The sequence below is a fragment of the Ursus americanus genome, chromosome 15 (genome assembly GCF_024610735.1).
Source record: "Ursus americanus isolate L20-20 chromosome 15, mUrsAme1.1.p, whole genome shotgun sequence".
In the NCBI taxonomy this organism is placed as follows: Eukaryota; Metazoa; Chordata; class Mammalia; order Carnivora; family Ursidae; genus Ursus; species Ursus americanus.
Genome location: NC_142141.1, coordinates 5,042,730 through 5,059,642, shown reverse-complemented (window position 1 = coordinate 5,059,642; position 16,913 = coordinate 5,042,730). Strand labels below are relative to the sequence as shown.

The 16,913-nt window shown below is 46.8% G+C and overlaps 1 long non-coding RNA gene across 5 annotated transcripts in view; it reads left to right on the top strand.

Moving 5' to 3' along the window:
* LOC123788638 (uncharacterized) overlaps positions 1-16,913 on the top strand; it is a 149,055-nt gene that overhangs the window by 52,350 nt on the left and 79,792 nt on the right. The window contains exon 5 of one of the 5 annotated variants that reach the window (XR_006778556.2): positions 9,236-9,532. The exons of the other annotated variants lie outside the window; for them this stretch is intronic. This is a non-coding gene — a long non-coding RNA (uncharacterized LOC123788638). Of the gene's footprint in view, positions 1-9,235; positions 9,533-16,913 lie in introns of those variants that run through there. 5 annotated transcript variants of the gene reach the window in all.

The following is a 16,913-nucleotide window of genomic DNA, read 5'->3' as shown; positions in this document are numbered from 1 at the left end:
TCCCCCTAAATACTTCACTGTATATTTCCTAAGAGTAGAGATATTCTCCTAAATAGCCATAGTCCTTATCAGTGTCTCTAAATTTAATATTGATATGCTGCTTTTAGGCAGCCTATCGTCTATATTCCATTTTTTGTCAGTTAGTTTTCCATTTTTTTGTCAATAATGCCCTTTGTCGTATTTCTCCCTGCGATCTAGGCTGCCATCTAGGATCAGATATTGTCCTAGTCGTCATGTCTATTTGTTCTTTTATTAAGATGGAACATTTTTTCCAGTCTTTCTTTGCGTTTTATGATATTGACACTTTTGAAGAATACAAGGCACCTTTTTACGAAATGGACTGTTTCTTTTTTGGGGTTTTCTAATGTTCTGCCCTGACTAGATTGACGAGTGGATGCAAGGCTTGCATTCTCAGCTGGGATATCGTAGAGGCGGTGAGTCCTTCTCAGGGTGCCGCGTCGGCACACGTGGTGCCCGCCCCTTGTTGGTGATGTTCATTCTGATCGCCTGGTCAAGGGGTTGTCCCATTTGTCTCCCATGAAGTTACTGTTTTTTTCCCCTTGCAACTAATATGCATTCTGTTGGGAGACACTTAAGACTCTGCAGGCAGTCTGCTCCTCATCAGTATCTCTCCCCAGATTTAGCATCCATTGATGATGCTAGCCCGAGCCAGTCTGTATTATGATGGTGGCAAAATGATGATTATCCAGCTGTAACAATCCCTCCACGTACACCCGTGGGCTTGGCATTCTGCTGTAAGCCAGGGCCCTCCTTCCCCCCCCCCTCTGTATTTGTTTCCCTCTTTACTGTGGACTCACGGGTTCTAATTTTTTAATGGCCTCTAATTTGTTACTATCCTTAATTATTTTGGTGCTCAAATTGTCTCCCATTTGCCCGGTGGAAGTCCCTTCCTGTGTCCTTGTGACATGTACTCATCATTTTTTTTTAGTACTTTTTTACTTTCTGGCATTACAGAATGTTCCAGGCTCATCTTGTACCTACCCCGTCTCAACCCCAGAGTGAGCCATTTCTCCAAGGAGCTCTGGTTTCTTTTAATAGGGAATGGAGACCAAGCTCTGCACACTGACATGCTCCTTGCCATGCAGATTCTAGCTCCTATATTCTTTTTACTCACTGCCTGGTATTTCACAGAAGGGCTGCATAGTAGCTTATTTATCTGTTGCCCTATTGATGGATGTTTAGGTTGCTTCCCGTTTGTCCCTATTTCAAGCAACTCTCAATGCATAGTCTTGTCAGTGCTCTTGGTGCATTTGTAGAAGGAGTAGCTCTCCAAGGGTGAGTGACAAGAAGTGGAATTTGCTTGCTCGTGAGGTGTGTATGTTTACCATTTTACTACATACAGCCAGTTTATTCTCCACAGTGGCTCCACCAGCGTAGTGCCCAATAAACAGGATATGAACATCTTTATTTTTCCACACCCTTTCTGATGTCTGGTATTGCTCAATATTTTGTTTTTACACAATTTCAATGATGAAAAGTGTTCTCGTATTGTCTTAATGTTCATTTTCCTGATTGTGAGGGCGAGCGTCTCTCATGTGTTGACTGGCCATTTGCTTTCTCATCGGGGGAAATAGAGAAAGCTTTATGAGGGATATAACAGTCGAGCCAGACTTCACTAGAGGAGAAGGCTTTTAGGAGGTAGGCAAGACAGAGAAGCTGTTTCAGACGTAGGAAACAACAGAGCAAACCACAGAGTCGTTAGGGCCAACTGGTCGTAGACTTTGGATCCCCCACTTTCCTGGGGTGGAGCCTGCTAGTTCATCCCAGTGCCGCCAGGTTCATGGTCATCCCTATGACAAGCTTTGGAAGAGATGGGAGGGCAGCTCCCCGGCCTTCTATTTTAAGGTCATTTTAGAATTCACACACACCTTCCTTGTCTGAGTGAAATTTAACTGGGGCTGAGGTAGCCAGATGTTTTTCTTAGGTGGTAAAACCAATCGCGCTCACCAAAAATCAGATCAAGTGAGGGCACAGCTGATGGAGGAAGGAATACAGGATAGATGACCTGTGGTGGGAAACAGATTGGTTGTTCAGTGATATCAAGCAAACCAAACACCACCCAGAAATGACAGGGGGAAACCCAACACGATGTGTGTGTAGGATCAGGACTGAATGAAAGGCTAGCTTTTCATCGTGGCCCAGTGGCTGGAGGCTTGGAGGAAAAGCAAGAGAGTGTCGAAGAAAGAACATCTTGCCGTGATCATTTTGCTGTCTGTACATACGTCAGATCATTATGTTATACACCTGAAACCGATACCATGTTGTGTGTCAGTTAGGTCTCGATAAAGCTGGACCAAAAAACTTAACTTAAAAAAAAGAGAGAGAGAGAACAGTGATGGTGTTCTGCCAAGAGACGGGTGCAGGGTAATTTAATAAGGGATAGGCAAGACTTCTTTCATAGAAAGAGGGGCTTCTGTGGGAGGAAAGGGCAAGGAGAAGGGATTTCATCTGGAGTGTGAGGGATTCAAGTGGGACACTTGGAACCGCTGGGAACGATCTTAACTATCGAAGTGATTTGTCGGGGGAGTTTGTGGAAGGTCCTCTTCCTCTTTGATAAAGACATAGATTCTCTTCCACTGGAATGATTTGAGGCATCGTGTGTGAAAGCCCCCCAGGCCTGGCTTCTCTGCCCAGCCAGGGCCTTTGTGGGTGACTTCAGGTGTAGTGCCTGTGGGCAGGCGTGAGGTTACTGCTCACACACCCGCGGACTTTCTCTGTCAAGGAGAGGAGAGGGGCCTACCCAGCAGGACCTGAAGCTTTCACAGGGTAAATGGCTTTTGGGACTGCAGATGTACTTGGGAAAATGGCACAGCAATTTTTTTTTTTCCTAATTGGTATCTCAACTTACTTCTAACAATACCACGATATAGGGATTTTTATTCTTTTTTCCCCAACATTTTAGTATGGCAAATTTTAAACTCGCAGAAAGTTGAAGGTCCAGTATGAACACTGCTGTATTTATCGCCTAGATTCAACAATTTTGTCTCTATTGCCTTTGTCTCGATATGAGTTTGTGTATCTGCGTGTCTGTTAGAGCCATACGTACATGCATTTGTGTTTCTATACTGTTTTTTCTCTTGGCTGAATCTTTCTAAAGCAAGTTGCAAACATTGTGACACTTCACCTGTTTGGGAGAGAGAAACCACACCTCTTCGAATGGAGAGAATTTACTCTCATGACTTAATGAGGCATAAAGTTATAACCAGGTAACTGAAGGAATAGGAAGAGAGCTCTAAGGAGTCATGGAGGAGGCCATTTCAGGAAGCCGGTACCATCTTTACGGCTGGTGGCATAAAGGTGAAAGGCTGGGATTATTAAACTAGAAGCTAGAGGGGAGGCGACTTGGCCAGCGCTGGCTTCTGAGCTGTGGGGCTGGGACTCAGAGCTCTGAAAAGGAAAGAAGTGCTGCCGCTAGGGTGAGGAAGCATCGCTGAGGGCAGAGCAGGAACAGGAAGCAGACAGGAGGGAGCAAATCCCTTCTTCCGCCTTCAGCCTTGCAGGCTCTCTCTCTCTAGCGCCCCCTTTTGGCAGAGCCTATCATAGGGTTTGCAGAGTCCCAGACCCAGCATCAGGGGCCAAGTATAGAAGAGTGAGTCTGGAGTCAAGAGAGAACATTTTGCTAACAGGCACAGACCTTAAATACCTTAGCGTGTATCTCCTAAATTCAGAAGGCACTCCTACCTATACACAGTATCATTAGCATGCCTAAGAAACAGCAATTTCCTAATATCTAATGTGCAATCCATGTTACAGTTTCCCCATTAGTCTCCCGAATGGTTTTATGGCTGTGATTTTAATCTTTTAGGGAGTAGAATCCAGTCAGGATTCCTGCACTGCATTTGCTGCATATACTTTGGTCTCAGTCTAGAGCAGTCTACTGCCTCCCTCTCCTTTTAAAAATTACTCTGATGAGAGGCTAGGCTGACTGAGTTGTACAAAGTATTTCTTCATCGTGTTTCTTTACCTATTCTTCTGTCCCCAGTATTTCCTGTATCCTAGAAGTTAAGTCTGAAGGCTTGATTGGATTCATTCATTTTGGTCTGGAATACTTCATGGGGGTGTTGTGTTCTTCATTGCAATATCTATTTTAGCATATGAATTCTAGTGTCGTCTTTTAAGACACTTATTAACTTCAGATACACTTGTATCCTAGGGAGCAAAAGGGGAGGAGGACAACCATTTTCATCGTGGCAGGTGCTGTTATTAGTTCTGGTAGAACTTGCCCTTACCTCCCCCCTCCCCCGCCCCCACCACACCCCTTGAATGAGCCCTCCCTGGCCATCCTCCTGCGTCATCTGGAGATGTTCTGTACTATGTACTGGAACTTCTGCTCGCTGAGACTGGGTTTTATCCCCGAGCATCCTGTGTTGCAATCCTTTGGGTTCCCCACACGACCTGCCAATGTGAGTGGCATCACCACTTCCCTGCGCGTGCCGGGCTTGGCTCTCTGCTGCCCCTGAGCGCTCGGCTGCAGAGCCAGTTTGCTAATTACCCGTGAAAGGAAAGTTTTCTCTTCTTTTCTTGCCTACAGTTGATTCTTTGTGAGTTCCTCTGGGGGCTACCTTGCCAGCCCCGCACTATGTCGTACCCTGCCTCTTCTGTGGACGTGACTTTCTCACCACAGATTCTGGACTCTCTCAGCATTCCTCATGTTCTCTCTGCCTTGTCATTCACCACTTGGGATCTTGGCCATCCTGACCTCTCTTTGGCATCACCAAACATAGCCTTCACCCACAGCTTTGGATCCTCTTTCTGGGTTCTATTTTCATCAAATCCAGTTTGCCTTCCCATGTGCACGAGTGGAAAGGTCAGGCATGCTTGTTCTGAGCCAAGTCATAGGATCGGAGTTTTAGGTTTACTTCTTTAACCCTAAAGGGTTCCAGGTATAGTGAGGTTTTGAGGAAGACCAGATGTAAGAAAACCAGGAGTTCAAGTTAAAGGAGAGACGGCACCTGACCCCCAGTTTCTGCGAGGTAGGAATGATGGTGAACTGGAGAGGCCATGGGAGAAATAGGCGTAGCCTCCGTGTAGCTTCTCCTGTCAAGAGATGAAGTATTTAGGTAACCCTTGAATCTGACTGACGTGTTTTGCTTCAACCAATGAGACATTAATAAAAGGCATGTAGGCAGAGGCTTGAAAAATGCTTGCGTATTGGGGCTTGCCCTCTTCCCTGATGGGAGAGCATGGAGCTAGCCTGCTGCACAGGCCATGCAGAAGAGAACTGAGGTATCCCATCCCACACCTGTCAGCTTCTGACCACAGCCATGTGTGTGAGCCTAGGCGAGACCAGCTGAAGGAACACTGAGTTGGGCCCACTCCAAATTGCAGATACTCATAGCTAATAAGTGAGTATTGTTTCATGCCGCTAAGATTTGGGGTGGTTTCTTACACAGGAAGGACAAACTAGTGCATGCACTATGGGATGGGGGCAGCGCCCGCTCAGCGCCGGCCTAGAGTTGCCATGCCAGAATATGGGCCCAGGATCGTCATATCTTCCAGTTTTCCGGAGAAGAGAAAAATTCAGGATTAGTTTCATGTGAAGTGTTCTAACTTTTAAATTGGCTTCAGTGTTTGCCCCACATCATTCTTGATCCAGGGGAAGTGGTCATTTGAGGGGGGACACATGAGCCAGCAGTATTCTCTAGGGACCCATGGCTGAGGGCTGGAATGGGAGCAAAGGCATCTTGGCCTGCCTTGGAGCACTGAGTCAGTAACAGACGTTTGTGGCAGGAAGAGGATGCCTCTGAAAAGATCCCTGAGAAGGGCATTTCTTCTGCTTATTCTTCGAGACTCAAACAAAATGCCATCTCCTGTGAGCTGCTCTACCACGTAGTTCATTCCTCCATCAGGGCACATAAATCCTGTGCCCTTCCCCCACCATCTGCCTCCCTCACTGTACTTGGGGGAGCTTCTGGAGGGCCGTATCTGGGGGACTTATTTACCTTCCCACCCTAACGGCCAGGCTGGCGCATGTTGAAGGAACAGGTGACTTGGTGGATGCCTGGAATGTTCTTGTGTGCCCCTCCTCTCTTCGGGGCAGGCTGCATCTTGTCACTGTCCCAGTCACTGAAGCCTTGCATCAGAGTGAATCATTGAGCACAAATGTTCATCTAGCTAAGGAACTCTAGAAAATGGAATTTTCTTACATTTTTGTCAGTTTATGGAAAAGCAACAAATAAGCCAAAAACAAACCCCCAAACCAAACACAAAGGTCCTCCCCATGTCAAGTGTGTCAGAGGTTAAGCCCCAGAGATGGAGTGTCGAGCTGGCTCTTGGCCTGGGGAGAGTATTAGCCTCCTTGGGGTCTTGGAGCTGGTACAATCACAGGGCAGGTGATGCGGGCCTCTGAGTGAGGCGATTTACCCTGCGTGGGGACTGCAGCATTCTGTGGGGCCTGTGTAATCCGAGCCAGCCCAAACATCTGGCTGATTATGGAAGATAAAGCCTCCCCTAATTCCTCGTGCTCCCATAGAGAGAGCGAGTGCACACTTTTTCCATTTTCATTTACATATTTGACATCTCATAGTCCCAGACGCGGCGTGATCAGGGTAGGCCAGAAAAACTTTGTGTGAAGGTCATCAGAGACCCTCAGGGGAAGCCTGGGGAGGAACAAATGTGCCTGGCCGGGCCTCCTTCTCCTTTCTGCAGTAGTCCCCTCTACCCAGCTGGTGGAGGGCTGCTTTGACTCTGCGGCGCGGGGACTGGAGCCCGGCTGGGAGGCGCACAGCTTTCCTCTCTCCACTAGGGGGTGGGGGAGTTTGGATGTCCAGCTAGGAGGCTGCCGGCCTTAAGCTCAACTGGACTAGGAAACCAAGCGGCTCAGAGCACGAGTGAGCCGCAGGGACCCGATGAGGTTGAGGCCTTTTGATGAGTTGCTTGTTGGAGGCAGGTCTGGTTCCTGGGGAAGAGTGGGCTATTTTGGGTCTGGCTCAGGTTGGCCCAAGGCAGGCCAGTGAGGGCAGCTACTCTAGGCTGTGACTCTTGCAGCCCCGACCTCCGGGCTAGCCTCCATCAGTGACGGCTCTGTCCCTTGCATAGACCAGCCCTAAAAGGTGACTGTGAGCTGGGTGGAGGGCACAGGGATGGGCTTCCTCTTCTTCCCCATACCCTGCAGTGTGGGGCCTGAGGCTTTCCCATGGCAGGGCAGTCAGGGTGCCAGGAAGGAAGCCTGCTGCCATTGAGAGAGTATTTCCCCAGCCTCCTGCTAACTGCCTGAATGCCCTGCATTCGAAGAAATTTTGTTCCTTTGAGTCAAGGTGTGGGTGCTTCCCTGTGGTGTCTTTTAAAAATGCATCTCTCTCTGAGAGAAGGAATATGTTAACAAAGGGCCGGCATAGTTGCCTTAGAATGAGTGAATTTATCACATTTCCTGCACCTCCCCCCTGCCCCCCTGCCAGGGCCCCTTACTGTAAAGAGGGCCAGAGGGAGCTGAAGGGAGGGAAGGACAAAGACCAGAGCCTGGGGGGCCAACCACATTAGGAGATCTGGGACAAGTAGGGAAGAGTGATGTAGAGGCCTCTTGGCAGTCTTCTAGGGAGGGAAAAGATGGAGTAGACAGAGAATTTTTGGAATGCAGGAGGGAGCTGAAGCATGAAGGGCTGGGACATTGACAAAAGCATTCCGTAATTTAACCTCATGCTGCCTTTCTGTCAGAGCTCCTGGAATTCTGAGCCGAATGTTTTGTTTCTCACCCTTCCCAATGTCCCCGTCGCTTGTCACTTGCTGAGGGATTGACTGAAAGCTTGAAATGCAAACTCAAGTGAGTTCATTTTCCAAGTCTGGCTTTTCTTGTTGGTAAAATGGAGAGAACTCCACTCATCTTTATGCACAGAAGCGTCCAAGCATAGCATCTGCGAGGAAATACTCGTTTCCTGATGCCATAGAAGAAAATCTAGAGCGCCTCCCTTTACCCCTAATATGGAGGAGTACTACAAATAAGAAGGCTGCCCTCTCTGGGAGGTTGCAGTAAGGGGTCTGGTGAGAGTGGGAGGCCAGGAAGATGCTGACTTCAGCTGGTCAATCGCCCATCCAGTTGGACCGGTTGTTGCCATCAGCTGAGAGTAGAGAAGAAGGGCCAGATTTGGCTTCTGGATTTTCAGAGAAGTGCCTCAACTTTAAGATTTTTATTTAGGTGGGCTACATGTAGACCCAGGTTGTAAGGACACAAGAATTAAAGAAAAAAAATTCCCCAAACTAAAATAGACAAGCAATATACAAACACCTCTTTCAGTGATTTACACCCAAATAGTTTCAGAAAACCAAAATCTACTATAAGTATAAAAAGCACACAACGTAAAAATGCATGGCATTTCTCCCTGGGACAAGCACGATGTCTGTTTTTCTATGTGCAGGCAGGCCTTTCCCACCCTGTGGCCCACGTCGTCTCCCCTGCTCCTTCTTCATGGAGGGAAGAGAAGGGTTGAAAGATCTATGGATCATCCCTCCTTCATTTAGGAGACCTTGGGGTGAACTCACAGAACACAACAGGACAACCTATGTAAAGACAGATGTGAGAGTGAAGAGGAGCTGGGGTGACACAGGAGAGCCTGCCGGGGGTAGACTTGTATGCAGACCCTTGAGCCTTAAAGTCCCGTGCTGTTTCTGAAGATGAGCCACACATCTGGCTCTGAGTGCAGCGGTGGCCAAAGCAAAGACGGAAATAGGGTCTTTAAGAGACCTCACACTGTCCAGCACCCGGACCCAAGCCAGCTCACTTAGCAGAAGCACAGTTCTTGCTGGAACCAAACATCTGGCTGATTATAGAAGAGTAGAAGTTTCTCCTCCGGGCTCTCATGGAGAAAACACTGTGAGGAAGTCGAGGACCTCTTTTCCACAGCTCTGTAATGCACGGAGCAGGGAGTTTTATACATGTCACCAAAAAATTCCCTCATGGAGGCAGATGCCAGGTAAGCAAGGCCTTTCCAATGAAAACGATCACACCAGAACCCAAGACACTCTGACCCAAACATTGAGCTTTTTCATGGTTGGATTTTGCCCAAAGGTAAAATTTAGAAAATGTGGAGCAGTAACTTGCAAGGTGTGTCCTGTGGGATAATAATACGCATGATGTGAAAAAAGGTTAAGCAAAGGTAAGCAGGCTATTTTTGTAGCTGCGAACCCTCTCAGAACCTTTCCTGGCCTGATGCACTTAGACCTCTCCGTTTGCAGTCTGTCCAAAACCTATTTAACTGCTTAACTCTGTGTGTATCTGTAGGACGTTGGGCATCCAGCGGAAGGGGGAAGCCTGAAAACAAAGAAAACTCCCCAAAGGCCAGGAGTGAGAGCTGCATCGTCTTGTTCCCCAACTACACCCCTGCCTCAGACTTGTGTTTGCAAGGGAAGCTTGTGCGGCGTCACCTTGGGAAGTGCTCGTCTCTCTGAAGCAATGTTTCGTGGCTTGGCTGTAATTGTCCTGGGAAATGGAAATAAATAATCTAAATAAATTTATAACTACTTTAACAATGAATTTTCATCTAAGCCCTATCTGAAATGATCTTGCATCTCTGCAGTGGTGAACCGGCCCACTGCCCTCTGGCCGTCTAGCTCTGGGTGGGTGGGTGGGAGTATGGACCACCGCAGGCTTTTCCATGAATCCTCTGTGCATTCGGGGTCTCGCCCCGGAGACGGTAGGGGAGTTGGCAGAGAAGAGTCAGTAGTTAATCTGTGGCCCGGCCTTGGACTATCGCAGTCCTGGGTTTGGCATGCCCGGTGACGAGCTGACTCATTTGCTCCGGACTGGCATGGCGTGTGAGGCAGGGAGGACGTGGAAAGACGTTCAGAGTCAAAACCTGATAGTGCTTGCCCCTACTGGGTATCAGCTCGGAAATGAACATTATTCCCAATTTCTTAAACTGCCCAGCGCGTCCACTTCTTTTTCTCCTTTGTTTACGTCTTTTTTTGTCTTCTTCAGGGGGAGATCTGCAGATGGGATCCTTCAGGTTGTATGACAGGGGATCAGGTTCGTATCCTATCAGATCTTCAGCATTGCCCCAGTTTGGTGGCCAAATGTTTGGAAATGTTTGCTTTCCAAAGGCAGCCATTCATTTCTCTCTTTATGCAGCAAACATATCTTCAGTGCTGACCATATGCAAAGCTCGAGCGAGCAGATGCTGACAAATATATACAAAAGTCATCTGAAAGTTACATAAATCTCCATATAAATAGTATAAACCACATTTCCAGCCCGAAATGGCAAGCGTCATGTATTTGACAAAGAACATTTATACAACAAACCCTATTCTTTTAGTAAAGTGGTTTTTAAATAATTTACGCTCAAAGATTGTTGCTTACCAAGTCCATCTGATGATGAAATACGGGCATCCCGATTTGGGACAAAGTGATGTGGTCAAGTTTTTGACTTTCCTATGTCTGGTTTGGAGTGTCCTCCCGCTGCTCTGGACAGAAGGCCTTTTTCTGTCCTTTTCCTTTATGCTATTGCTCGGGACTCGCACCCTTCTCGTAGTAGCGTAATCCTGTTCCACAATCGTTTACACGCCGCGGGAGCTCAGCGTCTTCACACTGGACCAACTTTCATCCCATCCCCTCCAAAAACCTCTGGAACCCACCTCGTGTATGAAATCTCTCTCTCAGGAAATTTTTTCTTTAGCTTGCCGCCAGACAGGTCTCTAAAAGAACACAGAACACCCCCTTCTGGGGGAATGATGGTGAAGAGAGGTTTAGCTGCACATCATTTCCAAGCGAGACGATGTCCTGTGCTCATAGCCGTCTGAACAGTCTGTGATTTGGTTGGTAGGAAATGCACAAACAGCGGAAAGAATCCCCATGGTGGTTAAAAGCCAGTGAAGATAAATTTCTTTTACAATCCCATTCTTCAGTTAAAAAATAGTACATCAGGAATGAAATTCTCTCTCCATGGGAGGTCAAAGATCAGAAGGGGCTCTTGTCTGGATCCTGGCGAAGACCCACAATACAATAACAGGAGACATAATTCTGGTGTGCAGATAGTCGCTCATTAGGTTATAGGACAACTTCATTTGTGAAAGTCTTTCTGACTTGCCCAGAGGACATGACTGGACAGTGAGACTTTCTTCCCAGCACATGGATGTGTCTGACAAGGAGTAATTAATGAATTCGCCAATCTTGGCTTCAGTATTCTGGAGGTAAATGCCTACTTAGGAGGACTCTGTAGAGACAGTGGAGAAGAGACATCAGTGGATTAAGCCATTAACATCCTGTTGACCCTTTTCTCATGTGTCTAACTTTCCACTTCATTGAGATATTGTATGGTCCTACCTGTCTTAGTCCTGTGGCCTCAGTGTTTTGTGCTGGCCTCCACTGAGAGGGAAAATATTTCTGGTTGAGGATGCGAGGTCAAATAGGAGTTGAGAGACAAACCTAGTGAAATCAGCACGATCCAGCCAGTATTTCCTGGGCAGCTACTGTGTGTGTGCCTGCTAACCCTAGAAGGGCTCCAGGGGACAGCGAGGCTCTCTAGTTCCCCTCGTTGATATCTCTTTTCTTGCCATGGCACATTGCTATTTTGCAGCCTGCACATGGCATTTTCTCCTCAAGCAGACCCCTTTCTTTATTTGAAAAATCTGAATTTCACACTGGCACAAAGCAGTATCAGTGGTCAACCAAGCCGTCGTGCTACCAGAGCCCCGTGAAATCTGCCTTTCCACCTTGAGTTTTAAAGATGCATTTGTTTTTTTCTTGGAAAATAAGGGAGAAAGCTTCTTTTCTTCTTTTCTGTGGGTAAGAGTAGGTTATGATTTTAGAATGTTGTCCTGGTCCAGCAAGTTTTGCAATGCAATGACCTCATCTGTATGAACTCATATTCTGTGGTCTTACAAAAAAAGACAGAAAATTAATTGGAGGGTTTATTTGGAACAATTGATACTACTTTATCTTGTTTGATATGCCTTTGGTTCTTAACTTGTTGACTTAAAGATGTTTGTTTCCTGATTGATTACTTGAGAATGATTCTTGGATGTGTTTCAGCACTGGTATTTTAAATTAAAAGCTACAGATTTTTAATTATAAAAAATGCAGAAAAACATAAAGGAGAAAATTAAAATAGCCTATAATTGTGTATTTAAAAATTCAGTGCTGATATATATATATATCAGCACTGAATTTTTAAATACACAATTTATCTTTAAATACACACCTATCTTTATTTATGCAAGTGAGTTCATATTGTACAAACTATTTGTAATCAGTGTTTTCCGCTGACTGTATCAAGAACATTTCCATGTTGTTTCATATTTTTCTTTATCATCATTTTAATGGCTGCATAGTTATTCCATGTGTATAATGCTGTAATATATTAAACCAGTCCTTCATTGTTTGGACAGTGAGGCTATTTCCAACTTTTTGCTTTTATAAACAATGCTTCACTTGACATCCAAATACATGTATCTTTAGCTATGATGATTTTCCTTAGGGATAAATGCTTAGAAGTGGAATTTCTGTGTCAAAGTTTATGCATATTTTAACAGTTATTAATAGGTTTTGCAATATTGCTCTCCAAAAAGGTTTAACGAATTTATCCTTCAGTGAACAAGATTGAGGTTGTTTGCCTGTCTGTCCTCTTATCAACAAATATTATAAAAAAGTTTGAAACATATTTGCTAGTTTGGGAAGCAAAAATTTGATCTGATTTCCATCATGTGCCCTCAGTTGTTAGTGGTGATGAATATTTATGTTTACTGGCTACTTGTAATTTTTTCTTTTATGAATTGCTTATTTATTGTAAATATTTCCCCCTCCTATCATAGCTTTATGATAAAGGAATTTCTTTTTTTACAAATAGATAATTTTCAGTTTTATGCAGTTAAGTTTATCAGTCTTTCCCTCTGTGGTTTTTGCCTTTACCACATGCTTAGCTCATGGTGTGTGTATATATCTGCATTTTAGCCTTTATTTTAATTTTAATTTTTAATTTTTTTTTAGGGAGAGAGAAGGGGGAGGGGCAGAGGGAGAGACTGAGAGAGAGAGAGAGAGAGAGAATCCTAAGCAAGCACCCTTTCCAGTGCAGAGCCCTAAACGGGGCTGGATCCCACAATCCTGAGATTATGACCTGAGCTGAAATCAAGAGTCAGACGCCCAACTGACTGAGCCACCCAGAAGCCCCATTTTTAGCCTTTCCTTTAAACATTGTAAATGCAATGTATGCATGTTCCTTAGGAAGGTTGCAAATGGTGGATATGAGTGTAAAATAAAGGCGTTCTCTCTGCCTCCCACTCTGCAGTCCCATACTCCAGAGTAACTACTGTTTGCCATTTGGAAGCCCTTGGTCTTCCAAACAGGTATGGTTGGTCTTTGGTCAATGGAAGGATCATTTGCACATGTTTCTGGTGTGATGGTGTGTAGAGCTGGTCGTGGTGACCCCCCCCCTTCAGTTAGCTTCCCATTCTCCCCTCTGCATTTTCTTTCTTCAGGCCCTAGGAATGGTATGTCAGCATGTGTTTACAGCTGGGGGGCCTCTCAGCAGACAGGCCCTTCGGTTCCTGCCCTGGGACCCTGAAGGTAGCTCATCTAGAGGCTGAGCTGCAATGAGAATGGCACAGTCCTGCTGGCCCAGGCACTTTCTTCCGGACCAGGAAATTTGGTGTTAGATGCTTTTGTGCAGCACTAGGCCTTCTAGAAGGGGACACGTGCAAAGGGCCCCTCCATGGCTAGCATCAGGTGGGCTGCGTCAGGCTGTCTGGGAGCCATACCTGCCCTTGACTGCTGCTGACCACAGCCCCAGAGTCCTGTGCCTGTGCTCAAGGCTCGGTCCACCCAGCTGGTGCTTTTAGGCTGTATTACTCTAATAGATCAATCCTTGAAATGCTTTTGTCAATGTGAAGGGAACTCAATGTTCTGAAAGTCTCATAGTCATCTTTATAGAGGGTTAAAATAAAATAACATTTTTTTTTTTGCCACATTAAAAAGAAGCCAGCCTCCATTTTTCACACAGTGTTCCTTAGAACGCTATTACATACTTCACCGAGCCACGCAGGGGGGTAAAATGCTCTTTCCTGAATGTCTTTTCAAATAAAGAATTTGGATTGGATGAACATTGGTTCCATGCACAGAACATTTTGATGTCTGATTTTTGTGCCTGTTCTGTGGTCTTAGAAAATACTCAGGTTTTAGTCCAGGTTCAAACCTGTCTGCTATTTTTTCCCCCCTGGGTGGTGGTGGGGGAACCACTTTGGTTTGTTTTACTCTTTGATAACAAACTTAATTTGGGGGCTCAGCTCAGGGTTGAGCTAGAGTATGGATTGTTTTGGTTATAGACTGACAGCGTGAGCTCTTGATTTGGAGTGTATTTCTTCTGTTCCAAGGGGAGAATCACTCATCTGTTAGTCAGCAGGCTTCACAGAATTCCCTGGGGATGGGGCCTCCTCTCCGGGCCAAGTGGTGAACAGGGCTCTGTGCAGAGGGGATGGGGCTGGGCAGAGCAGACATAACCGGGGGGCTGGGGGGAAGCCATCAGCAGGGCCCTTGCCCCTCCACTCACAGACCTGCACTGCCTGGATCCCTGTCCTGGGATACTTGGCTGGGTGACCGCTGGCAAGTGACTTATTTTCTTTGAGCTTCTGTGCCTCATCTTTAAAGTGGGGATAATGAGAGAATAACCATCCTGTACCTTCAGGATAGCTGTGAGTGTCATATAGGAGCCTGCACGTAATGGGTTTAGCACAGGGCCTGGAATATGGTAATGTCTTAGCTACTCTTAGGAATTTTGGGGAGACCCAGCACATATACATGGACTGTGGTCTAAAAATATCAAGGCAGTGTAAGAACCAGTGAGTGGTTCTTGGACAGGTAAGTGTTGCAGAAATTCAGAGCAGGGAGGAATTCCCAAGGGTTCGGGAGAGAGGGGCAGGGTTCCCAGAGGTTTGAACTAGACTTTTAAAAACAATCTCAATTAGCCAACATATAGTACATCATTCGTTTTTGATGCATTGTTCATTGATTCATTAGTTGCGTATCACACCCAGCTTTTGAAGAGAATTCTGTGGAAGGTCAAGGCAGAGCAGACTTAGTGTTTTCTGCTCAGAGCCTGGGAAGAGATGTATGTCACCTCTCCACCCCCTTTGTTTTAGATGTTAGGGCCTTGACCAAAGCCAGATGACGAATGAGTGGCAGAGCTCTTGCGGGAGGCAGTTTCTTCTTTCATACTTTATCTGTTGGTATTTCTCTTAGTTACTGTGTTTTTGGGTGCAAGTGACAGAAAAAGTCCAATTCATGCTGGCTTAAGCAGAAAACCAAAAGAAAGCAACAAGAACAAAATCCTATCAACAGGGAAGGGAATGCATTGACTTCACTCTTAAACAGATCCTCCCCATGGCGGCTCCTGGCATTTGTAGGCTTAAGTGCTCCTAGCCTCACATCCAACAGAAAGGAAACATTCCTATCCCCCAAGTCTCCCATCAGGTCTCACTGGCCTGGCTGTGCTCATGGATCCACCCCCAACCAACCACTGTGGCCAAGGCTCCCCATGGAACCTTCACAATGACATGGTCTAGGAGGTTCTTGCTGGTAGGAGGGGGAGTGGCTCTGGAGAAGACAAAAGTGGCTGTGCTCAATGCTGGGACAAGGCTTACACACTTCCTGTGGTCAGGTTGTCCACAAACTTAGGAGGGGCACTGTAGAGTGGCCAAGAGTTGAGGGCTTCCTTTCTCTGGAGTTCTGAGTTACAGTTTATCTAGTGGCAGCAAAAGAAACTGGGCTCTGGCTGTCTGTGCCCCCAGGAGTAGATGAAATCGGAGTGCCCATTGTATGGGGGACCAATCCAAGATGGGTCTGGAGAGCTGCCTGGTGGAGTTCTGGGTCCGGACTGTGGTAGTTGACCTGGTGACTGCTGCACATTCCAGAGGCCATTCCAGAAGCCATTCTAGAGGCACTGCGGTAAGACAAGGAGAGCTCGAAGAGGGGAGGAATCTTGGTGCCTTGAGTCCAGGGCTCAGAAGGAGGATGAAAGCCTGAGTGCCTGAGTGGCCCGTGTCACCCCCACTGTCTTTCTTCTCAGTCAGGGAGCCAAGTTAGTTTCCCTTCCTGTGTGACAGCCCCAGTGGTGGGTATTTGGGCAGGGGGCAGCTTCCTCACTGCTCTGTGGCTGCCAGGAGGAGGCGGAAGGCAGCAGCCTGTGCTTCTGCAGGCGGTCTCCTGAGCATTGCTGGGAAGATGACCTCCAGGCACCATGACCCCTTGCTCTTCGGGGGTGTGCAGAGCGCACCTGGCCTGGCCTGTTTGCGCTGGTGTCCTAAGTAACGTCCCTCAGAGGATCTGTGTGTGGTTGATATATGAAGTGAGTGCTCCCGAGAGAAGGCAGTTAGGGACGGGAAGCAGGACCTGAAGCCAAGCAGGAGAGTGATTTTAGACAGAATGCACGAGGGTGGCTTCAGCTCCATCCTGCAGGGGACTCTGGGGTGTAATCTACCTCTCAGAGTTGGTTCTGAGCAAGAGAGCTAGGCTCTCATACCCCCACGACTTTCAGGCATTGGCTTCGGGCCACCTAGAGGAATGTAAACTCCCACACACTTTTTGCAAGCTCAGGATTTTGTAAACAAAAGCACACGGGGGCTGGGTACCAGAAAGAACAAGAGGCACTGGGGTAGAGGTGTAGTCTGGATGCAGCAGAGACACTGTCTAGCCCTGCAGTTTCTTCTGTTCACAGAATGCTACCACACGTGTTCTTGCTGAGAGCCCATGAGCACCCTTCCTCCCCATGGGGAAGAGTCTAGGAAACACCCGGGGCTGGATCTGCAGGGTCCCTGTGTTAACTGGGTCCAAGTACACTGAGCTAAACATAATTAGCTCATCACACTGAGCAGGACGGGATAGGTCTAGCTTCAGGCATGGCTGCATCCAGATGTCCAAATGGTACACCCGGGATTCTCACTGTCTCTTGCCTCTTTCTCTGCGCTGGCTCCATC